The sequence below is a fragment of the Schistocerca americana genome, chromosome 3, assembly GCF_021461395.2.
Source record: "Schistocerca americana isolate TAMUIC-IGC-003095 chromosome 3, iqSchAmer2.1, whole genome shotgun sequence".
Taxonomy (NCBI): domain Eukaryota; kingdom Metazoa; phylum Arthropoda; class Insecta; order Orthoptera; family Acrididae; genus Schistocerca; species Schistocerca americana.
Window position 1 is genome coordinate 707,583,721 of NC_060121.1, and position 23,439 is coordinate 707,607,159.

A 23,439-nucleotide genomic window follows, 5' to 3' on the forward strand; every position below is an offset into this window, starting at 1 on the left:
GAAAGAATTTTCCGCGTTCTCGCGGAGAAGTAATAGAGAAGCAGCCATAAGTATTGAAGTGAGGGCGTTGATCGGCACTCTGGTTTCCCTTCAAAACGAATAAATCTTTCGCCTTTTACTAAAGGTTTCCGTGGAGGGGAACATTAAATGAGTCTATAAGGTATTTTTCGTAGTGCTCGGCTATTGCTGAGCCATAATCACAAGTGAAAACGTAATGTAAGTAGCAAGAGGTAGATTGTGTTGTGTGAATGAAGGGCGTGGAGTAGCGGATGACGTTGGATCAGGCAGATATTTGTTTTTTTAAAATTTGAAATTGTAATAGGCCGTGTCGTAGTATAATGAAACAAGTACATTTGCCCTGAAATGGCGTACAGTGTGTTAGACGATTGTGTAAAGACAGAGAGGGAGCTACAGGACTACCTGGAAACACTTGGTGAACCCTTTCCGTACCTCAGTTCTAGATGATTTGAGAGTGTTTACTTGCACTGCAGTTGCACAACAGCATATAAACTGATATTTTGAAGTGAATGATGAATGATAGGCTTTGTAAGAAATACTGGTATGTGATTAGTAGATTATGTTTTGAAACCCAAAATTATTTTTACCACAGAAGTTTGTGATTTGTAGGTATGATGTGAGTGAGCTTTGGGCCGAAGATGGTGGTTAGTTGGGCAGGATGAGTATTTAAATGGTTTTCAATAGAGTGGATATTAGTGACACTGGCTTGTTGCCATAATGTGTTTGTTCATAACAGTGTACTCAGTTGTGTAGAAGATTTAGGTGAGAAAGAGACAGTTGTTGAATATGACATAAATAGCTAGAAATGAAGTAAGTAGTAATTTCCTGCTAGGTGTAGTTTGGGTATGGTGTGTCTCAGTGAGAGATAAATCTTGAAATTGAAGGGTTGTTCCTAGCTACAGTCTTGGAAACTATGTATCTGCTGTTGACTCCAATGTTTTCAAGATTACTTGTGTACAAAATTGGGCAGACTTTGCAGTTTCTTCTTCAGTAAATCAGTGGAAGGTGGTGCAGATAATGGTAAAAATGTTCAGTGCCTCCTGTGAGTTGTTGATGCTGCTTGTCTTTTAAGTAAAATTGATAGGGGCTCTTGATTGACCCAGCCATACACAGAGCTGGTGCATACTTGGCTTGAGAAGACTTTGGTCAGTAAATGATGAAATACCAACACAGTGCTCACAACAAAGCTCCTTTCCCTGCATTCTAGTTTCCCTCGGGTATAGAGTGACATGATATTGGCAGAGGATGTGCAGATAATCACTTTGATCAGGCTGTTTGTTTTTTTAATGCTCTTTTACCAGAATCCATGCATAGTGATAACTGTGTTCTCTGGTGGAACACGATGAGAACATTGTGTGAAGTGCACAGAAGTAGCTATTTGAGTATGTATGAAAATGTGAGGTAACCACTGTTACTCCTAAATTTCTGTGGAATTAAGTTTTCTGTATGTGTGTGTGTGTGTGTGTGTGTGAGGTTCAAGTTGGTAGTTTATATGTTGCAAGCGAAAGAAGCTTTTTAGTAAACTGAGGCACTAGCATTAGTTTCCTGTTCACTGTGACAAGGAAGCTAGTATAAAAAGTAGTTTGTGGTTTTGCTTGCAAAGAAGTGCTCATGGGATGAAAGCACTGCTTGGGATTATTCTGAGATGATGGGGGGATTGCTAAACATGTAGCATTTTAGTAAGGAGCTTGTCGGAGTAGTTGTATAGTTGTAAAATTATTTGTTATTTTATGAGAAATTTCTGTATTCATAGCACATGGGCCATCATAGTTGAAGCATACAGATTGGCATGGTATGCGTAGGTCTGTAAAATGTCCTGACAGTGATGTTCATAGAGACTTGTTGTATACTTTGATTCTTCATCTGTTTAACAGTAGACATAAGAAATGTATTAGTGGAGCAAGTAGCTGTGAAATTACTGGTGTATGATTGATAGTATGGACGTGGCGCTGAATTGAAGTGTTTGTTCAGCTGTGGGTGTTTTCATAATTGCCATGTGAGGAAAAGCAATACTCGTGATAGGCGAAAAGAGATACAGAGAGAAACACATTTGTTGCGAGTATTGTATGTCAGCAGCTCCAAGGGCGGGTATCAAGTAAGACGCAAAGTGAAACGAAAGAGGAAGTATGCATGAAAGAGGCCAAATATCGACAAGAGTTCGCACTGTTAGAGTGAGGTGAATGAGCTAGTGCTGTGCGAAAAATTTCGAAGAGAGAGGCGGTTTTAAAGAAAGCACAAGAGTCCTATGAATGCCCTCTTGTGTGTTTCTCTTTCAGTGGCTATTTGGCGTGTCTGCTTGCGCCGTAGAATGCTACTGTATGTGCCCCAGGCCGCCATCTAGCGGCCGGAGGTGCAAGCGGTGTTTACATACAGTCTCGCCTGAGGCAATGGTCTCTCATTTCGGAACGCAAGAAGCACTGGTAGCGCACAAAATAGCTGAGCGAGATCATGGCGGCCAAGTAAGAGTAGAAGTAGGTTCTTTGCAGAATGTCGGAGCTTGTAAATCGCGAAATGTGAAGTGTGTGTCGTATTCTCGTAGGGCGTGTTGACGGTCTCGTGGCATAAGTAGCGAGCGGTGATAGCTTGCAAGCAAGATCATACTTCACAGGATCATTTCTGTAGTATGTCTTCAACTCTCTCTAGTTCAAAGCTGGAGTAGACGTAACCACGATGATGAGTGGTAGCACTCTCCCTGAGCGTGAGGCTTGCGATCGAGATTCATCGCATCTTGGTTGTAATCGATGATCGTTCACCACATTCTGAGGGATGTGGGAAGGGAATAGCGCTTTCCGAGTGGTGGTTTTATTATATAGATCAGAAGCGTAAGTCATACCTTTGGTATCGGGACCCGCGTCGTTGCAGAAATGTCGCTGCAGCTTGTGGAAGGACTTTGATTGCGACATGTCATGAAAGCCTTGTGGAAGTTTCTCGAGTGTCACGGGGACGAGCCATTTGATTTGGCCTGCTCCAAGTGCTAGGCTTGGATGACAACGACGTACTTTTGAGTTACAAGACTGAGTGAGCAACACAAGAAGAGTGCAATTGATGACCATAAAAAGCTGACACACAACACAGTGTTGATAATCACCACTAATGCATGATGTACGAAACATTTAGGAGGAGCACGTTTGGCTAGCAAACATGAATTGAGCGATTTGCAAGGCACTGTTATCTGCAAGAAGGAATGCATGAAATTGGCAAATGAATAAGACTGGTTCGAATACTATCGACAGAAATTTTATTTCTGTTGTCAACTAGTATTAATTAGATGTGTGGGAGTAGGGGGATATTTCCCTTGCACCATACATCTACATACACGTTGCGTCTGATGTGGCCTAGTTTTGCGTACAAAGAACTGTCTAGTTGTCAGTTTTTTTCAGTGAACGAATGTGGTAGGGAGGAGAGAGATTAGTGTTAGATGCAGAGCAGTGCGGGCAGTTGTGTGTCGGACGTTGTATGTCGGACGGTGAGTCGCCGACAGGAATTAGGCGTGCTGCCATCTGTCGGCAGGTGAGGTAATGAAGCAGCTTGAATGGTGACAGAAATGATGAAAATAGTTAACTAAAGAGTAATAGCGACGACATTGGCAGACACGTGTTTCAGCGTTGACAGTTAGTTTGGGGTGTGTGCTTGCATGACACTGGAAGTCTGTTGACGGTAGAGAAGTAGACAAGACGGAAAGAATTTTCCGCGTTCTCGCGGAGAAGTAATAGAGAAGCAGCCATAAGTATTGAAGTGAGGGCGTTGATCGGCACTCTGGTTTCCCTTCAAAACGAATAAATCTTTCGCCTTTTACTAAAGATTTCCGTGGAGGGGAACATTAAATGAGTCTATAAGGTATTTTTCGTAGTGCTCGGCTATTGCTGAGCCATAATCACAAGTGAAAACGTAATGTAAGTAGCAAGAGGTAGATTGTGTTGTGTGAATGAAGGGCGTGGAGTAGCGGATGACGTTGGATCAGGCAGATATTTGTTTTTTTAAAATTTGAAATTGTAATAGGCCGTGTCGTAGTATAATGAAACAAGTACATTTGCCCTGAAATGGCGTACAGTGTGTTAGACGATTGTGTAAAGACAGAGAGGGAGCTACAGGACTACCTGGAAACACTTGGTGAACCCTTTCCGTACCTCAGTTCTAGATGATTTGAGAGTGTTTACTTGCACTGCAGTTGCACAACAGCATATAAACTGATATTTTGAAGTGAATGATGAATGATAGGCTTTGTAAGAAATACTGGTATGTGATTAGTAGATTATGTTTTGAAACCCAAAATTATTTTTACCACAGAAGTTTGTGATTTGTAGGTATGATGTGAGTGAGCTTTGGGCCGAAGATGGTGGTTAGTTGGGCAGGATGAGTATTTAAATGGTTTTCAATAGAGTGGATATTAGTGACACTGGCTTGTTGCCATAATGTGTTTGTTCATAACAGTGTACTCAGTTGTGTAGAAGATTTAGGTGAGAAAGAGACAGTTGTTGAATATGACATAAATAGCTAGAAATGAAGTAAGTAGTAATTTCCTGCTAGGTGTAGTTTGGGTATGGTGTGTCTCAGTGAGAGATAAATCTTGAAATTGAAGGGTTGTTCCTAGCTACAGTCTTGGAAACTATGTATCTGCTGTTGACTCCAATGTTTTCAAGATTACTTGTGTACAAAATTGGGCAGACTTTGCAGTTTCTTCTTCAGTAAATCAGTGGAAGGTGGTGCAGATAATGGTAAAAATGTTCAGTGCCTCCTGTGAGTTGTTGATGCTGCTTGTCTTTTAAGTAAAATTGATAGGGGCTCTTGATTGACCCAGCCATACACAGAGCTGGTGCATACTTGGCTTGAGAAGACTTTGGTCAGTAAATGATGAAATACCAACACAGTGCTCACAACAAAGCTCCTTTCCCTGCATTCTAGTTTCCCTCGGGTATAGAGTGACATGATATTGGCAGAGGATGTGCAGATAATCACTTTGATCAGGCTGTTTGTTTTTTTAATGCTCTTTTACCAGAATCCATGCATAGTGATAACTGTGTTCTCTGGTGGAACACGATGAGAACATTGTGTGAAGTGCACAGAAGTAGCTATTTGAGTATGTATGAAAATGTGAGGTAACCACTGTTACTCCTAAATTTCTGTGGAATTAAGTTTTCTGTATGTGTGTGTGTGTGTGTGTGAGGTTCAAGTTGGTAGTTTATATGTTGCAAGCGAAAGAAGCTTTTTAGTAAACTGAGGCACTAGCATTAGTTTCCTGTTCACTGTGACAAGGAAGCTAGTATAAAAAGTAGTTTGTGGTTTTGCTTGCAAAGAAGTGCTCATGGGATGAAAGCACTGCTTGGGATTATTCTGAGATGATGGGGGGATTGCTAAACATGTAGCATTTTAGTAAGGAGCTTGTCGGAGTAGTTGTATAGTTGTAAAATTATTTGTTATTTTATGAGAAATTTCTGTATTCATAGCACATGGGCCATCATAGTTGAAGCATACAGATTGGCATGGTATGCGTAGGTCTGTAAAATGTCCTGACAGTGATGTTCATAGAGACTTGTTGTATACTTTGATTCTTCATCTGTTTAACAGTAGACATAAGAAATGTATTAGTGGAGCAAGTAGCTGTGAAATTACTGGTGTATGATTGATAGTATGGACGTGGCGCTGAATTGAAGTGTTTGTTCAGCTGTGGGTGTTTTCATAATTGCCATGTGAGGAAAAGCAATACTCGTGATAGGCGAAAAGAGATACAGAGAGAAACACATTTGTTGCGAGTATTGTATGTCAGCAGCTCCAAGGGCGGGTATCAAGTAAGACGCAAAGTGAAACGAAAGAGGAAGTATGCATGAAAGAGGCCAAATATCGACAAGAGTTCGCACTGTTAGAGTGAGGTGAATGAGCTAGTGCTGTGCGAAAAATTTCGAAGAGAGAGGCGGTTTTAAAGAAAGCACAAGAGTCCTATGAATGCCCTCTTGTGTGTTTCTCTTTCAGTGGCTATTTGGCGTGTCTGCTTGCGCCGTAGAATGCTACTGTATGTGCCCCAGGCCGCCATCTAGCGGCCGGAGGTGCAAGCGGTGTTTACATACAGTCTCGCCTGAGGCAATGGTCTCTCATTTCGGAACGCAAGAAGCACTGGTAGCGCACAAAATAGCTGAGCGAGATCATGGCGGCCAAGTAAGAGTAGAAGTAGGTTCTTTGCAGAATGTCCGAGCTTGTAAATCGCGAAATGTGAAGAGTGTGTCGTATTCTCGTAGGGCGTGTTGACGGTCTCGTGGCATAAGTAGCGAGCGGTGATAGCTTGCAAGCAAGATCATACTTCACAGGATCATTTCTGTAGTATGTCTTCAACTCTCTCTAGTTCAAAGCTGGAGTAGACGTAACCACGATGACGAGTGGTAGCACTCTCCCTGAGCGTGAGGCTTGCGATCGAGATTCATCGCATCTTGGTTGTAATCGATGATCGTTCACCACATTCTGAGGGATGTGGGAAGGGAATAGCGCTTTCCGAGTGGTGGTTTTATTATATAGATCAGAAGCGTAAGTCATACCTTTGGTATCGGGACCCGCGTCGTTGCAGAAATGTCGCTGCAGCTTGTGGAAGGACTTTGATTGCGACATGTCATGAAAGCCTTGTGGAAGTTTCTCGAGTGTCACGGGGACGAGCCATTTGATTTGGCCTGCTCCAAGTGCTAGGCTTGGATGACAACGACGTACTTTTGAGTTACAAGACTGAGTGAGCAACACAAGAAGAGTGCAATTGATGACCATAAAAAGCTGACACACAACACAGTGTTGATAATCACCACTAATGCATGATGTACGAAACATTTAGGAGGAGCACGTTTGGCTAGCAAACATGAATTGAGCGATTTGCAAGGCACTGTTATCTGCAAGAAGGAATGCATGAAATTGGCAAATGAATAAGACTGGTTCGAATACTATCGACAGAAATTTTATTTCTGTTGTCAACTAGTATTAATTAGATGTGTGGGAGTAGGGGGATATTTCCCTTGCACCATACATCTACATACACGTTGCGTCTGATGTGGCCTAGTTTTGCGTACAAAGAACTGTCTAGTTGTCAGTTTTTTTCAGTGAACGAATGTGGTAGGGAGGAGAGAGATTAGTGTTAGATGCAGAGCAGTGCGGGCAGTTGTGTGTCGGACGTTGTATGTCGGACGGTGAGTCGCCGACAGGAATTAGGCGTGCTGCCATCTGTCGGCAGGTGAGGTAATGAAGCAGCTTGAATGGTGACAGAAATGATGAAAATAGTTAACTAAAGAGTAATAGCGACGACATTTGGCAGACACGTGTTTCAGCGTTGACAGTTAGTTTGGGGTGTGTGCTTGCATGACACTGGAAGTCTGTTGACGGTAGAGAAGTAGACAAGACGGAAAGAATTTTCCGCGTTCTCGCGGAGAAGTAATAGAGAAGCAGCCATAAGTATTGAAGTGAGGGCGTTGATCGGCACTCTGGTTTCCCTTCAAAACGAATAAATCTTTCGCCTTTTACTAAAGATTTCCGTGGAGGGGAACATTAAATGAGTCTATAAGGTATTTTTCGTAGTGCTCGGCTATTGCTGAGCCATAATCACAAGTGAAAACGTAATGTAAGTAGCAAGAGGTAGATTGTGTTGTGTGAATGAAGGGCGTGGAGTAGCGGATGACGTTGGATCAGGCAGATATTTGTTTTTTTAAAATTTGAAATTGTAATAGGCCGTGTCGTAGTATAATGAAACAAGTACATTTGCCCTGAAATGGCGTACAGTGTGTTAGACGATTGTGTAAAGACAGAGAGGGAGCTACAGGACTACCTGGAAACACTTGGTGAACCCTTTCCGTACCTCAGTTCTAGATGATTTGAGAGTGTTTACTTGCACTGCAGTTGCACAACAGCATATAAACTGATATTTTGAAGTGAATGATGAATGATAGGCTTTGTAAGAAATACTGGTATGTGATTAGTAGATTATGTTTTGAAACCCAAAATTATTTTTACCACAGAAGTTTGTGATTTGTAGGTATGATGTGAGTGAGCTTTGGGCCGAAGATGGTGGTTAGTTGGGCAGGATGAGTATTTAAATGGTTTTCAATAGAGTGGATATTAGTGACACTGGCTTGTTGCCATAATGTGTTTGTTCATAACAGTGTACTCAGTTGTGTAGAAGATTTAGGTGAGAAAGAGACAGTTGTTGAATATGACATAAATAGCTAGAAATGAAGTAAGTAGTAATTTCCTGCTAGGTGTAGTTTGGGTATGGTGTGTCTCAGTGAGAGATAAATCTTGAAATTGAAGGGTTGTTCCTAGCTACAGTCTTGGAAACTATGTATCTGCTGTTGACTCCAATGTTTTCAAGATTACTTGTGTACAAAATTGGGCAGACTTTGCAGTTTCTTCTTCAGTAAATCAGTGGAAGGTGGTGCAGATAATGGTAAAAATGTTCAGTGCCTCCTGTGAGTTGTTGATGCTGCTTGTCTTTTAAGTAAAATTGATAGGGGCTCTTGATTGACCCAGCCATACACAGAGCTGGTGCATACTTGGCTTGAGAAGACTTTGGTCAGTAAATGATGAAATACCAACACAGTGCTCACAACAAAGCTCCTTTCCCTGCATTCTAGTTTCCCTCGGGTATAGAGTGACATGATATTGGCAGAGGATGTGCAGATAATCACTTTGATCAGGCTGTTTGTTTTTTTAATGCTCTTTTACCAGAATCCATGCATAGTGATAACTGTGTTCTCTGGTGGAACACGATGAGAACATTGTGTGAAGTGCACAGAAGTAGCTATTTGAGTATGTATGAAAATGTGAGGTAACCACTGTTACTCCTAAATTTCTGTGGAATTAAGTTTTCTGTATGTGTGTGTGTGTGTGTGTGTGAGGTTCAAGTTGGTAGTTTATATGTTGCAAGCGAAAGAAGCTTTTTAGTAAACTGAGGCACTAGCATTAGTTTCCTGTTCACTGTGACAAGGAAGCTAGTATAAAAAGTAGTTTGTGGTTTTGCTTGCAAAGAAGTGCTCATGGGATGAAAGCACTGCTTGGGATTATTCTGAGATGATGGGGGGATTGCTAAACATGTAGCATTTTAGTAAGGAGCTTGTCGGAGTAGTTGTATAGTTGTAAAATTATTTGTTATTTTATGAGAAATTTCTGTATTCATAGCACATGGGCCATCATAGTTGAAGCATACAGATTGGCATGGTATGCGTAGGTCTGTAAAATGTCCTGACAGTGATGTTCATAGAGACTTGTTGTATACTTTGATTCTTCATCTGTTTAACAGTAGACATAAGAAATGTATTAGTGGAGCAAGTAGCTGTGAAATTACTGGTGTATGATTGATAGTATGGACGTGGCGCTGAATTGAAGTGTTTGTTCAGCTGTGGGTGTTTTCATAATTGCCATGTGAGGAAAAGCAATACTCGTGATAGGCGAAAAGAGATACAGAGAGAAACACATTTGTTGCGAGTATTGTATGTCAGCAGCTCCAAGGGCGGGTATCAAGTAAGACGCAAAGTGAAACGAAAGAGGAAGTATGCATGAAAGAGGCCAAATATCGACAAGAGTTCGCACTGTTAGAGTGAGGTGAATGAGCTAGTGCTGTGCGAAAAATTTCGAAGAGAGAGGCGGTTTTAAAGAAAGCACAAGAGTCCTATGAATGCCCTCTTGTGTGTTTCTCTTTCAGTGGCTATTTGGCGTGTCTGCTTGCGCCGTAGAATGCTACTGTATGTGCCCCAGGCCGCCATCTAGCGGCCGGAGGTGCAAGCGGTGTTTACATACAGTCTCGCCTGAGGCAATGGTCTCTCATTTCGGAACGCAAGAAGCACTGGTAGCGCACAAAATAGCTGAGCGAGATCATGGCGGCCAAGTAAGAGTAGAAGTAGGTTCTTTGCAGAATGTCGGAGCTTGTAAATCGCGAAATGTGAAGAGTGTGTCGTATTCTCGTAGGGCGTGTTGACGGTCTCGTGGCATAAGTAGCGAGCGGTGATAGCTTGCAAGCAAGATCATACTTCACAGGATCATTTCTGTAGTATGTCTTCAACTCTCTCTAGTTCAAAGCTGGAGTAGACGTAACCACGATGACGAGTGGTAGCACTCTCCCTGAGCGTGAGGCTTGCGATCGAGATTCATCGCATCTTGGTTGTAATCGATGATCGTTCACCACATTCTGAGGGATGTGGGAAGGGAATAGCGCTTTCCGAGTGGTGGTTTTATTATATAGATCAGAAGCGTAAGTCATACCTTTGGTATCGGGACCCGCGTCGTTGCAGAAATGTCGCTGCAGCTTGTGGAAGGACTTTGATTGCGACATGTCATGAAAGCCTTGTGGAAGTTTCTCGAGTGTCACGGGGACGAGCCATTTGATTTGGCCTGCTCCAAGTGCTAGGCTTGGATGACAACGACGTACTTTTGAGTTACAAGACTGAGTGAGCAACACAAGAAGAGTGCAATTGATGACGATAAAAAGCTGACACACAACACAGTGTTGATAATCACCACTAATGCATGATGTACGAAACATTTAGGAGGAGCACGTTTGGCTAGCAAACATGAATTGAGCGATTTGCAAGGCACTGTTATCTGCAAGAAGGAATGCATGAAATTGGCAAATGAATAAGACTGGTTCGAATACTATCGACAGAAATTTTATTTCTGTTGTCAACTAGTATTAATTAGATGTGTGGGAGTAGGGGGATATTTCCCTTGCACCGTACATCTACATACACGTTGCGTCTGATGTGGCCTAGTTTTGCGTACAAAGAACTGTCTAGTTGTCAGTTTTTTTCAGTGAACGAATGTGGTAGGGAGGAGAGAGATTAGTGTTAGATGCAGAGCAGTGCGGGCAGTTGTGTGTCGGACGTTGTATGTCGGACGGTGAGTCGCCGACAGGAATTAGGCGTGCTGCCATCTGTCGGCAGGTGAGGTAATGAAGCAGCTTGAATGGTGACAGAAATGATGAAAATAGTTAACTAAAGAGTAATAGCGACGACATTTGGCAGACACGTGTTTCAGCGTTGACAGTTAGTTTGGGGTGTGTGCTTGCATGACACTGGAAGTCTGTTGACGGTAGAGAAGTAGACAAGACGGAAAGAATTTTCCGCGTTCTCGCGGAGAAGTAATAGAGAAGCAGCCATAAGTATTGAAGTGAGGGCGTTGATCGGCACTCTGGTTTCCCTTCAAAACGAATAAATCTTTCGCCTTTTACTAAAGATTTCCGTGGAGGGGAACATTAAATGAGTCTATAAGGTATTTTTCGTAGTGCTCGGCTATTGCTGAGCCATAATCACAAGTGAAAACGTAATGTAAGTAGCAAGAGGTAGATTGTGTTGTGTGAATGAAGGGCGTGGAGTAGCGGATGACGTTGGATCAGGCAGATATTTGTTTTTTTAAAATTTGAAATTGTAATAGGCCGTGTCGTAGTATAATGAAACAAGTACATTTGCCCTGAAATGGCGTACAGTGTGTTAGACGATTGTGTAAAGACAGAGAGGGAGCTACAGGACTACCTGGAAACACTTGGTGAACCCTTTCCGTACCTCAGTTCTAGATGATTTGAGAGTGTTTACTTGCACTGCAGTTGCACAACAGCATATAAACTGATATTTTGAAGTGAATGATGAATGATAGGCTTTGTAAGAAATACTGGTATGTGATTAGTAGATTATGTTTTGAAACCCAAAATTATTTTTACCACAGAAGTTTGTGATTTGTAGGTATGATGTGAGTGAGCTTTGGGCCGAAGATGGTGGTTAGTTGGGCAGGATGAGTATTTAAATGGTTTTCAATAGAGTGGATATTAGTGACACTGGCTTGTTGCCATAATGTGTTTGTTCATAACAGTGTACTCAGTTGTGTAGAAGATTTAGGTGAGAAAGAGACAGTTGTTGAATATGACATAAATAGCTAGAAATGAAGTAAGTAGTAATTTCCTGCTAGGTGTAGTTTGGGTATGGTGTGTCTCAGTGAGAGATAAATCTTGAAATTGAAGGGTTGTTCCTAGCTACAGTCTTGGAAACTATGTATCTGCTGTTGACTCCAATGTTTTCAAGATTACTTGTGTACAAAATTGGGCAGACTTTGCAGTTTCTTCTTCAGTAAATCAGTGGAAGGTGGTGCAGATAATGGTAAAAATGTTCAGTGCCTCCTGTGAGTTGTTGATGCTGCTTGTCTTTTAAGTAAAATTGATAGGGGCTCTTGATTGACCCAGCCATACACAGAGCTGGTGCATACTTGGCTTGAGAAGACTTTGGTCAGTAAATGATGAAATACCAACACAGTGCTCACAACAAAGCTCCTTTCCCTGCATTCTAGTTTCCCTCGGGTATAGAGTGACATGATATTGGCAGAGGATGTGCAGATAATCACTTTGATCAGGCTGTTTGTTTTTTTAATGCTCTTTTACCAGAATCCATGCATAGTGATAACTGTGTTCTCTGGTGGAACACGATGAGAACATTGTGTGAAGTGCACAGAAGTAGCTATTTGAGTATGTATGAAAATGTGAGGTAACCACTGTTACTCCTAAATTTCTGTGGAATTAAGTTTTCTGTATGTGTGTGTGTGTGTGTGAGGTTCAAGTTGGTAGTTTATATGTTGCAAGCAAAAGAAGCTTTTTAGTAAACTGAGGCACTAGCATTAGTTTCCTGTTCACTGTGACAAGGAAGCTAGTATAAAAAGTAGTTTGTGGTTTTGCTTGCAAAGAAGTGCTCATGGGATGAAAGCACTGCTTGGGATTATTCTGAGATGATGGGGGGATTGCTAAACATGTAGCATTTTAGTAAGGAGCTTGTCGGAGTAGTTGTATAGTTGTAAAATTATTTGTTATTTTATGAGAAATTTCTGTATTCATAGCACATGGGCCATCATAGTTGAAGCATACAGATTGGCATGGTATGCGTAGGTCTGTAAAATGTCCTGACAGTGATGTTCATAGAGACTTGTTGTATACTTTGATTCTTCATCTGTTTAACAGTAGACATAAGAAATGTATTAGTGGAGCAAGTAGCTGTGAAATTACTGGTGTATGATTGATAGTATGGACGTGGCGCTGAATTGAAGTGTTTGTTCAGCTGTGGGTGTTTTCATAATTGCCATGTGAGGAAAAGCAATACTCGTGATAGGCGAAAAGAGATACAGAGAGAAACACATTTGTTGCGAGTATTGTATGTCAGCAGCTCCAAGGGCGGGTATCAAGTAAGACGCAAAGTGAAACGAAAGAGGAAGTATGCATGAAAGAGGCCAAATATCGACAAGAGTTCGCACTGTTAGAGTGAGGTGAATGAGCTAGTGCTGTGCGAAAAATTTCGAAGAGAGAGGCGGTTTTAAAGAAAGCACAAGAGTCCTATGAATGCCCTCTTGTGTGTTTCTCTTTCAGTGGCTATTTGGCGTGTCTGCTTGCGCCGTAGAATGCTACTGTATGTGCCCCAGGCCGCCATCTAGCGGCCGGAGGTGCAAGCGGTGTTTACATACAGTCTCGCCTGAGGCAATGGTCTCTCATTTCGGAACGCAAGAAGCACTGGTAGCGCACAAAATAGCTGAGCGAGATCATGGCGGCCAAGTAAGAGTAGAAGTAGGTTCTTTGCAGAATGTCGGAGCTTGTAAATCGCGAAATGTGAAGAGTGTGTCGTATTCTCGTAGGGCGTGTTGACGGTCTCGTGGCATAAGTAGCGAGCGGTGATAGCTTGCAAGCAAGATCATACTTCACAGGATCATTTCTGTAGTATGTCTTCAACTCTCTCTAGTTCAAAGCTGGAGTAGACGTAACCACGATGACGAGTGGTAGCACTCTCCCTGAGCGTGAGGCTTGCGATCGAGATTCATCGCACCTTGGTTGTAATCGATGATCGTTCACCACATTCTGAGGGATGTGGGAAGGGAATAGCGCTTTCCGAGTGGTGGTTTTATTATATAGATCAGAAGCGTAAGTCATACCTTTGGTATCGGGACCCGCGTCGTTGCAGAAATGTCGCTGCAGCTTGGGGAAGGACTTTGATTGCGACATGTCATGAAAGCCTTGTGGAAGTTTCTCGAGTGTCACGGGGACGAGCCATTTGATTTGTCCTGCTCCAAGTGCTAGGCTTGGATGACAACGACGTACTTTTGAGTTACAAGACTGAGTGAGCAACACAAGAAGAGTGCAATTGATGACGATAAAAAGCTGACACACAACACAGTGTTGATAATCACCACTAATGCATGATGTACGAAACATTTAGGAGGAGCACGTTTGGCTAGCAAACATGAATTGAGCGATTTGCAAGGCACTGTTATCTGCAAGAAGGAATGCATGAAATTGGCAAATGAATAAGACTGGTTCGAATACTATCGACAGAAATTTTATTTCTGTTGTCAACTAGTATTAATTAGATGTGTGGGAGTAGGGGGATATTTCCCTTGCACCATACATCTACATACACGTTGCGTCTGATGTGGCCTAGTTTTGCGTACAAAGAACTGTCTAGTTGTCAGTTTTTTTCAGTGAACGAATGTGGTAGGGAGGAGAGAGATTAGTGTTAGATGCAGAGCAGTGCGGGCAGTTGTGTGTCGGACGTTGTATGTCGGACGGTGAGTCGCCGACAGGAATTAGGCGTGCTGCCATCTGTCGGCAGGTGAGGTAATGAAGCAGCTTGAATGGTGACAGAAATGATGAAAATAGTTAACTAAAGAGTAATAGCGACGACATTTGGCAGACACGTGTTTCAGCGTTGACAGTTAGTTTGGGGTGTGTGCTTGCATGACACTGGAAGTCTGTTGACGGTAGAGAAGTAGACAAGACGGAAAGAATTTTCCGCGTTCTCGCGGAGAAGTAATAGAGAAGCAGCCATAAGTATTGAAGTGAGGGCGTTGATCGGCACTCTGGTTTCCCTTCAAAACGAATAAATCTTTCGCCTTTTACTAAAGATTTCCGTGGAGGGGAACATTAAATGAGTCTATAAGGTATTTTTCGTAGTGCTCGGCTATTGCTGAGCCATAATCACAAGTGAAAACGTAATGTAAGTAGCAAGAGGTAGATTGTGTTGTGTGAATGAAGGGCGTGGAGTAGCGGATGACGTTGGATCAGGCAGATATTTGTTTTTTTAAAATTTGAAATTGTAATAGGCCGTGTCGTAGTATAATGAAACAAGTACATTTGCCCTGAAATGGCGTACAGTGTGTTAGACGATTGTGTAAAGACAGAGAGGGAGCTACAGGACTACCTGGAAACACTTGGTGAACCCTTTCCGTACCTCAGTTCTAGATGATTTGAGAGTGTTTACTTGCACTGCAGTTGCACAACAGCATATAAACTGATATTTTGAAGTGAATGATGAATGATAGGCTTTGTAAGAAATACTGGTATGTGATTAGTAGATTATGTTTTGAAACCCAAAATTATTTTTACCACAGAAGTTTGTGATTTGTAGGTATGATGTGAGTGAGCTTTGGGCCGAAGATGGTGGTTAGTTGGGCAGGATGAGTATTTAAATGGTTTTCAATAGAGTGGATATTAGTGACACTGGCTTGTTGCCATAATGTGTTTGTTCATAACAGTGTACTCAGTTGTGTAGAAGATTTAGGTGAGAAAGAGACAGTTGTTGAATATGACATAAATAGCTAGAAATGAAGTAAGTAGTAATTTCCTGCTAGGTGTAGTTTGGGTATGGTGTGTCTCAGTGAGAGATAAATCTTGAAATTGAAGGGTTGTTCCTAGCTACAGTCTTGGAAACTATGTATCTGCTGTTGACTCCAATGTTTTCAAGATTACTTGTGTACAAAATTGGGCAGACTTTGCAGTTTCTTCTTCAGTAAATCAGTGGAAGGTGGTGCAGATAATGGTAAAAATGTTCAGTGCCTCCTGTGAGTTGTTGATGCTGCTTGTCTTTTAAGTAAAATTGATAGGGGCTCTTGATTGACCCAGCCATACACAGAGCTGGTGCATACTTGGCTTGAGAAGACTTTGGTCAGTAAATGATGAAATACCAACACAGTGCTCACAACAAAGCTCCTTTCCCTGCATTCTAGTTTCCCTCGGGTATAGAGTGACATGATATTGGCAGAGGATGTGCAGATAATCACTTTGATCAGGCTGTTTGTTTTTTTAATGCTCTTTTACCAGAATCCATGCATAGTGATAACTGTGTTCTCTGGTGGAACACGATGAGAACATTGTGTGAAGTGCACAGAAGTAGCTATTTGAGTATGTATGAAAATGTGAGGTAACCACTGTTACTCCTAAATTTCTGTGGAATTAAGTTTTCTGTATGTGTGTGTGTGTGTGTGAGGTTCAAGTTGGTAGTTTATATGTTGCAAGCAAAAGAAGCTTTTTAGTAAACTGAGGCACTAGCATTAGTTTCCTGTTCACTGTGACAAGGAAGCTAGTATAAAAAGTAGTTTGTGGTTTTGCTTGCAAAGAAGTGCTCATGGGATGAAAGCACTGCTTGGGATTATTCTGAGATGATGGGGGGATTGCTAAACATGTAGCATTTTAGTAAGGAGCTTGTCGGAGTAGTTGTATAGTTGTAAAATTATTTGTTATTTTATGAGAAATTTCTGTATTCATAGCACATGGGCCATCATAGTTGAAGCATACAGATTGGCATGGTATGCGTAGGTCTGTAAAATGTCCTGACAGTGATGTTCATAGAGACTTGTTGTATACTTTGATTCTTCATCTGTTTAACAGTAGACATAAGAAATGTATTAGTGGAGCAAGTAGCTGTGAAATTACTGGTGTATGATTGATAGTATGGACGTGGCGCTGAATTGAAGTGTTTGTTCAGCTGTGGGTGTTTTCATAATTGCCATGTGAGGAAAAGCAATACTCGTGATAGGCGAAAAGAGATACAGAGAGAAACACATTTGTTGCGAGTATTGTATGTCAGCAGCTCCAAGGGCGGGTATCAAGTAAGACGCAAAGTGAAACGAAAGAGGAAGTATGCATGAAAGAGGCCAAATATCGACAAGAGTTCGCACTGTTAGAGTGAGGTGAATGAGCTAGTGCTGTGCGAAAAATTTCGAAGAGAGAGGCGGTTTTAAAGAAAGCACAAGAGTCCTATGAATGCCCTCTTGTGTGTTTCTCTTTCAGTGGCTATTTGGCGTGTCTGCTTGCGCCGTAGAATGCTACTGTATGTGCCCCAGGCCGCCATCTAGCGGCCGGAGGTGCAAGCGGTGTTTACATACAGTCTCGCCTGAGGCAATGGTCTCTCATTTCGGAACGCAAGAAGCACTGGTAGCGCACAAAATAGCTGAGCGAGATCATGGCGGCCAAGTAAGAGTAGAAGTAGGTTCTTTGCAGAATGTCGGAGCTTGTAAATCGCGAAATGTGAAGAGTGTGTCGTATTCTCGTAGGGCGTGTTGACGGTCTCGTGGCATAAGTAGCGAGCGGTGATAGCTTGCAAGCAAGATCATACTTCACAGGATCATTTCTGTAGTATGTCTTCAACTCTCTCTAGTTCAAAGCTGGAGTAGACGTAACCACGATGACGAGTGGTAGCACTCTCCCTGAGCGTGAGGCTTGCGATCGAGATTCATCGCATCTTGGTTGTAATCGATGATCGTTCACCACATTCTGAGGGATGTGGGAAGGGAATAGCGCTTTCCGAGTGGTGGTTTTATTATATAGATCAGAAGCGTAAGTCATACCTTTGGTATCGGGACCCGCGTCGTTGCAGAAATGTCGCTGCAGCTTGGGGAAGGACTTTGATTGCGACATGTCATGAAAGCCTTGTGGAAGTTTCTCGAGTGTCACGGGGACGAGCCATTTGATTTGTCCTGCTCCAAGTGCTAGGCTTGGATGACAACGACGTACTTTTGAGTTACAAGACTGAGTGAGCAACACAAGAAGAGTGCAATTGATGACGATAAAAAGCTGACACACAACACAGTGTTGATAATCACCACTAATGCATGATGTACGAAACATTTAGGAGGAGCACGTTTGGCTAGCAAACATGAATTGAGCGATTTGCAAGGCACTGTTATCTGCAAGAAGGAATGCATGAAATTGGCAAATGAATAAGACTGGTTCGAATACTATCGACAGAAATTTTATTTCTGTTGTCAACTAGTATTAATTAGATGTGTGGGAGTAGGGGGATATTTCCCTTGCACCATACATCTACATACACGTTGCGTCTGATGTGGCCTAGTTTTGCGTACAAAGAACTGTCTAGTTGTCAGTTTTTTTCAGTGAACGAATGTGGTAGGGAGGAGAGAGATTAGTGTTAGATGCAGAGCAGTGCGGGCAGTTGTGTGTCGGACGTTGTATGTCGGACGGTGAGTCGCCGACAGGAATTAGGCGTGCTGCCATCTGTCGGCAGGTGAGGTAATGAAGCAGCTTGAATGGTGACAGAAATGATGAAAATAGTTAACTAAAGAGTAATAGCGACGACATTTGGCAGACACGTGTTTCAGCGTTGACAGTTAGTTTGGGGTGTGTGCTTGCATGACACTGGAAGTCTGTTGACGGTAGAGAAGTAGACAAGACGGAAAGAATTTTCCGCGTTCTCGCGGAGAAGTAATAGAGAAGCAGCCATAAGTATTGAAGTGAGGGCGTTGATCGGCACTCTGGTTTCCCTTCAAAACGAATAAATCTTTCGCCTTTTACTAAAGATTTCCGTGGAGGGGAACATTAAATGAGTCTATAAGGTATTTTTCGTAGTGCTCGGCTATTGCTGAGACATAATCACAAGTGAAAACGTAATGTAAGTAGCAAGAGGTAGATTGTGTTGTGTGAATGAAGGGCGTGGAGTAGCGGATGACGTTGGATCAGGCAGATATTTGTTTTTTTAAAATTTGAAATTGTAATAGGCCGTGTCGTAGTATAATGAAACAAGTACATTTGCCCTGAAATGGCGTACAGTGTGTTAGACGATTGTGTAAAGACAGAGAGGGAGCTACAGGACTACCTGGAAACACTTGGTGAACCCTTTCCGTACCTCAGTTCTAGATGATTTGAGAGTGTTTACTTGCACTGCAGTTGCACAACAGCATATAAACTGATATTTTGAAGTGAATGATGAATGATAGGCTTTGTAAGAAATACTGGTATGTGATTAGTAGATTATGTTTTGAAACCCAAAATTATTTTTACCACAGAAGTTTGTGATTTGTAGGTATGATGTGAGTGAGCTTTGGGCCGAAGATGGTGGTTAGTTGGGCAGGATGAGTATTTAAATGGTTTTCAATAGAGTGGATATTAGTGACACTGGCTTGTTGCCATAATGTGTTTGTTCATAACAGTGTACTCAGTTGTGTAGAAGATTTAGGTGAGAAAGAGACAGTTGTTGAATATGACATAAATAGCTAGAAATGAAGTAAGTAGTAATTTCCTGCTAGGTGTAGTTTGGGTATGGTGTGTCTCAGTGAGAGATAAATCTTGAAATTGAAGGGTTGTTCCTAGCTACAGTCTTGGAAACTATGTATCTGCTGTTGACTCCAATGTTTTCAAGATTACTTGTGTACAAAATTGGGCAGACTTTGCAGTTTCTTCTTCAGTAAATCAGTGGAAGGTGGTGCAGATAATGGTAAAAATGTTCAGTGCCTCCTGTGAGTTGTTGATGCTGCTTGTCTTTTAAGTAAAATTGATAGGGGCTCTTGATTGACCCAGCCATACACAGAGCTGGTGCATACTTGGCTTGAGAAGACTTTGGTCAGTAAATGATGAAATACCAACACAGTGCTCACAACAAAGCTCCTTTCCCTGCATTCTAGTTTCCCTCGGGTATAGAGTGACATGATATTGGCAGAGGATGTGCAGATAATCACTTTGATCAGGCTGTTTGTTTTTTTAATGCTCTTTTACCAGAATCCATGCATAGTGATAACTGTGTTCTCTGGTGGAACACGATGAGAACATTGTGTGAAGTGCACAGAAGTAGCTATTTGAGTATGTATGAAAATGTGAGGTAACCACTGTTACTCCTAAATTTCTGTGGAATTAAGTTTTCTGTATGTGTGTGTGTGTGTGTGTGTGAGGTTCAAGTTGGTAGTTTATATGTTGCAAGCGAAAGAAGCTTTTTAGTAAACTGAGGCACTAGCATTAGTTTCCTGTTCACTGTGACAAGGAAGCTAGTATAAAAAGTAGTTTGTGGTTTTGCTTGCAAAGAAGTGCTCATGGGATGAAAGCACTGCTTGGGATTATTCTGAGATGATGGGGGGATTGCTAAACATGTAGCATTTTAGTAAGGAGCTTGTCGGAGTAGTTGTATAGTTGTAAAATTATTTGTTATTTTATGAGAAATTTCTGTATTCATAGCACATGGGCCATCATAGTTGAAGCATACAGATTGGCATGGTATGCGTAGGTCTGTAAAATGTCCTGACAGTGATGTTCATAGAGACTTGTTGTATACTTTGATTCTTCATCTGTTTAACAGTAGACATAAGAAATGTATTAGTGGAGCAAGTAGCTGTGAAATTACTGGTGTATGATTGATAGTATGGACGTGGCGCTGAATTGAAGTGTTTGTTCAGCTGTGGGTGTTTTCATAATTGCCATGTGAGGAAAAGCAATACTCGTGATAGGCGAAAAGAGATACAGAGAGAAACACATTTGTTGCGAGTATTGTATGTCAGCAGCTCCAAGGGCGGGTATCAAGTAAGACGCAAAGTGAAACGAAAGAGGAAGTATGCATGAAAGAGGCCAAATATCGACAAGAGTTCGCACTGTTAGAGTGAGGTGAATGAGCTAGTGCTGTGCGAAAAATTTCGAAGAGAGAGGCGGTTTTAAAGAAAGCACAAGAGTCCTATGAATGCCCTCTTGTGTGTTTCTCTTTCAGTGGCTATTTGGCGTGTCTGCTTGCGCCGTAGAATGCTACTGTATGTGCCCCAGGCCGCCATCTAGCGGCCGGAGGTGCAAGCGGTGTTTACATACAGTCTCGCCTGAGGCAATGGTCTCTCATTTCGGAACGCAAGAAGCACTGGTAGCGCACAAAATAGCTGAGCGAGATCATGGCGGCCAAGTAAGAGTAGAAGTAGGTTCTTTGCAGAATGTCGGAGCTTGTAAATCGCGAAATGTGAAGAGTGTGTCGTATTCTCGTAGGGCGTGTTGACGGTCTCGTGGCATAAGTAGCGAGCGGTGATAGCTTGCAAGCAAGATCATACTTCACAGGATCATTTCTGTAGTATGTCTTCAACTCTCTCTAGTTCAAAGCTGGAGTAGACGTAACCACGATGACGAGTGGTAGCACTCTCCCTGAGCGTGAGGCTTGCGATCGAGATTCATCGCATCTTGGTTGTAATCGATGATCGTTCACCACATTCTGAGGGATGTGGGAAGGGAATAGCGCTTTCCGAGTGGTGGTTTTATTATATAGATCAGAAGCGTAAGTCATACCTTTGGTATCGGGACCCGCGTCGTTGCAGAAATGTCGCTGCAGCTTGTGGAAGGACTTTGATTGCGACATGTCATGAAAGCCTTGTGGAAGTTTCTCGAGTGTCACGGGGACGAGCCATTTGATTTGGCCTGCTCCAAGTGCTAGGCTTGGATGACAACGACGTACTTTTGAGTTACAAGACTGAGTGAGCAACACAAGAAGAGTGCAATTGATGACGATAAAAAGCTGACACACAACACAGTGTTGATAATCACCACTAATGCATGATGTACGAAACATTTAGGAGGAGCACGTTTGGCTAGCAAACATGAATTGAGCGATTTGCAAGGCACTGTTATCTGCAAGAAGGAATGCATGAAATTGGCAAATGAATAAGACTGGTTCGAATACTATCGACAGAAATTTTATTTCTGTTGTCAACTAGTATTAATTAGATGTGTGGGAGTAGGGGGATATTTCCCTTGCACCATACATCTACATACACGTTGCGTCTGATGTGGCCTAGTTTTGCGTACAAAGAACTGTCTAGTTGTCAGTTTTTTTCAGTGAACGAATGTGGTAGGGAGGAGAGAGATTAGTGTTAGATGCAGAGCAGTGCGGGCAGTTGTGTGTCGGACGTTGTATGTCGGACGGTGAGTCGCCGACAGGAATTAGGCGTGCTGCCATCTGTCGGCAGGTGAGGTAACGAAGCAGCTTGAATGGTGACAGAAATGATGAAAATAGTTAACTAAAGAGTAATAGCGACGACATTTGGCAGACACGTGTTTCAGCGTTGACAGTTAGTTTGGGGTGTGTGCTTGCATGACACTGGAAGTCTGTTGACGGTAGAGAAGTAGACAAGACGGAAAGAATTTTCCGCGTTCTCGCGGAGAAGTAATAGAGAAGCAGCCATAAGTATTGAAGTGAGGGCGTTGATCGGCACTCTGGTTTCCCTTCAAAACGAATAAATCTTTCGCCTTTTACTAAAGATTTCCGTGGAGGGGAACATTAAATGAGTCTATAAGGTATTTTTCGTAGTGCTCGGCTATTGCTGAGCCATAATCACAAGTGAAAACGTAATGTAAGTAGCAAGAGGTAGATTGTGTTGTGTGAATGAAGGGCGTGGAGTAGCGGATGACGTTGGATCAGGCAGATATTTGTTTTTTTAAAATTTGAAATTGTAATAGGCCGTGTCGTAGTATAATGAAACAAGTACATTTGCCCTGAAATGGCGTACAGTGTGTTAGACGATTGTGTAAAGACAGAGAGGGAGCTACAGGACTACCTGGAAACACTTGGTGAACCCTTTCCGTACCTCAGTTCTAGATGATTTGAGAGTGTTTGCTTGCACTGCAGTTGCACAACAGCATATAAACTGATATTTTGAAGTGAATGATGAATGATAGGCTTTGTAAGAAATACTGGTATGTGATTAGTAGATTATGTTTTGAAACCCAAAATTATTTTTACCACAGAAGTTTGTGATTTGTAGGTATGATGTGAGTGAGCTTTGGGCCGAAGATGGTGGTTAGTTGGGCAGGATGAGTATTTAAATGGTTTTCAATAGAGTGGATATTAGTGACACTGGCTTGTTGCCATAATGTGTTTGTTCATAACAGTGTACTCAGTTGTGTAGAAGATTTAGGTGAGAAAGAGACAGTTGTTGAATATGACATAAATAGCTAGAAATGAAGTAAGTAGTAATTTCCTGCTAGGTGTAGTTTGGGTATGGTGTGTCTCAGTGAGAGATAAATCTTGAAATTGAAGGGTTGTTCCTAGCTACAGTCTTGGAAACTATGTATCTGCTGTTGACTCCAATGTTTTCAAGATTACTTGTGTACAAAATTGGGCAGACTTTGCAGTTTCTTCTTCAGTAAATCAGTGGAAGGTGGTGCAGATAATGGTAAAAATGTTCAGTGCCTCCTGTGAGTTGTTGATGCTGCTTGTCTTTTAAGTAAAATTGATAGGGGCTCTTGATTGACCCAGCCATACACAGAGCTGGTGCATACTTGGCTTGAGAAGACTTTGGTCAGTAAATGATGAAATACCAACACAGTGCTCACAACAAAGCTCCTTTCCCTGCATTCTAGTTTCCCTCGGGTATAGAGTGACATGATATTGGCAGAGGATGTGCAGATAATCACTTTGA

At 42.1% G+C, this 23,439-nt stretch overlaps 13 non-coding genes across 13 annotated transcripts; all 13 read left to right on the forward strand.

The window, feature by feature from the left end:
- The first annotated feature begins 74 nt into the window (after positions 1 to 74).
- On the forward strand, positions 75 to 193 carry LOC124608689. The gene has a single exon (XR_006979294.1). It is a non-coding gene; the product is annotated as a U5 spliceosomal RNA (small nuclear RNA).
- A 2,416-nt stretch (positions 194 to 2,609) lies between these two features.
- On the forward strand, positions 2,610 to 2,816 carry LOC124608447. Its single transcript, XR_006979086.1, has one exon. It is a non-coding gene; the product is annotated as a small nucleolar RNA U3 (small nucleolar RNA).
- Positions 2,817 to 3,769: 953 nt separating this feature from the next.
- On the forward strand, positions 3,770 to 3,888 carry LOC124608621. The gene has a single exon (XR_006979236.1). It is a non-coding gene; the product is annotated as a U5 spliceosomal RNA (small nuclear RNA).
- A 2,412-nt stretch (positions 3,889 to 6,300) lies between these two features.
- LOC124608515 lies at positions 6,301 to 6,507 on the forward strand. Its single transcript, XR_006979145.1, has one exon. It is a non-coding gene; the product is annotated as a small nucleolar RNA U3 (small nucleolar RNA).
- Positions 6,508 to 7,461: 954 nt separating this feature from the next.
- On the forward strand, positions 7,462 to 7,580 carry LOC124608623. Its single transcript, XR_006979237.1, has one exon. It is a non-coding gene; the product is annotated as a U5 spliceosomal RNA (small nuclear RNA).
- Positions 7,581 to 9,994: 2,414 nt separating this feature from the next.
- Positions 9,995 to 10,201, forward strand: LOC124608516. Its single transcript, XR_006979146.1, has one exon. It is a non-coding gene; the product is annotated as a small nucleolar RNA U3 (small nucleolar RNA).
- A 954-nt stretch (positions 10,202 to 11,155) lies between these two features.
- LOC124608624 lies at positions 11,156 to 11,274 on the forward strand. The gene has a single exon (XR_006979238.1). It is a non-coding gene; the product is annotated as a U5 spliceosomal RNA (small nuclear RNA).
- A 2,410-nt stretch (positions 11,275 to 13,684) lies between these two features.
- LOC124608537 lies at positions 13,685 to 13,891 on the forward strand. The gene has a single exon (XR_006979164.1). It is a non-coding gene; the product is annotated as a small nucleolar RNA U3 (small nucleolar RNA).
- Positions 13,892 to 14,845: 954 nt separating this feature from the next.
- Positions 14,846 to 14,964, forward strand: LOC124608625. The gene has a single exon (XR_006979239.1). It is a non-coding gene; the product is annotated as a U5 spliceosomal RNA (small nuclear RNA).
- A 2,410-nt stretch (positions 14,965 to 17,374) lies between these two features.
- On the forward strand, positions 17,375 to 17,581 carry LOC124608517. Its single transcript, XR_006979147.1, has one exon. It is a non-coding gene; the product is annotated as a small nucleolar RNA U3 (small nucleolar RNA).
- Positions 17,582 to 18,535: 954 nt separating this feature from the next.
- Positions 18,536 to 18,653, forward strand: LOC124608561. Its single transcript, XR_006979183.1, has one exon. It is a non-coding gene; the product is annotated as a U5 spliceosomal RNA (small nuclear RNA).
- Positions 18,654 to 21,068: 2,415 nt separating this feature from the next.
- Positions 21,069 to 21,275, forward strand: LOC124608519. The gene has a single exon (XR_006979148.1). It is a non-coding gene; the product is annotated as a small nucleolar RNA U3 (small nucleolar RNA).
- A 954-nt stretch (positions 21,276 to 22,229) lies between these two features.
- On the forward strand, positions 22,230 to 22,348 carry LOC124608626. Its single transcript, XR_006979240.1, has one exon. It is a non-coding gene; the product is annotated as a U5 spliceosomal RNA (small nuclear RNA).
- The last annotated feature ends 1,091 nt before the right edge of the window (positions 22,349 to 23,439 follow it).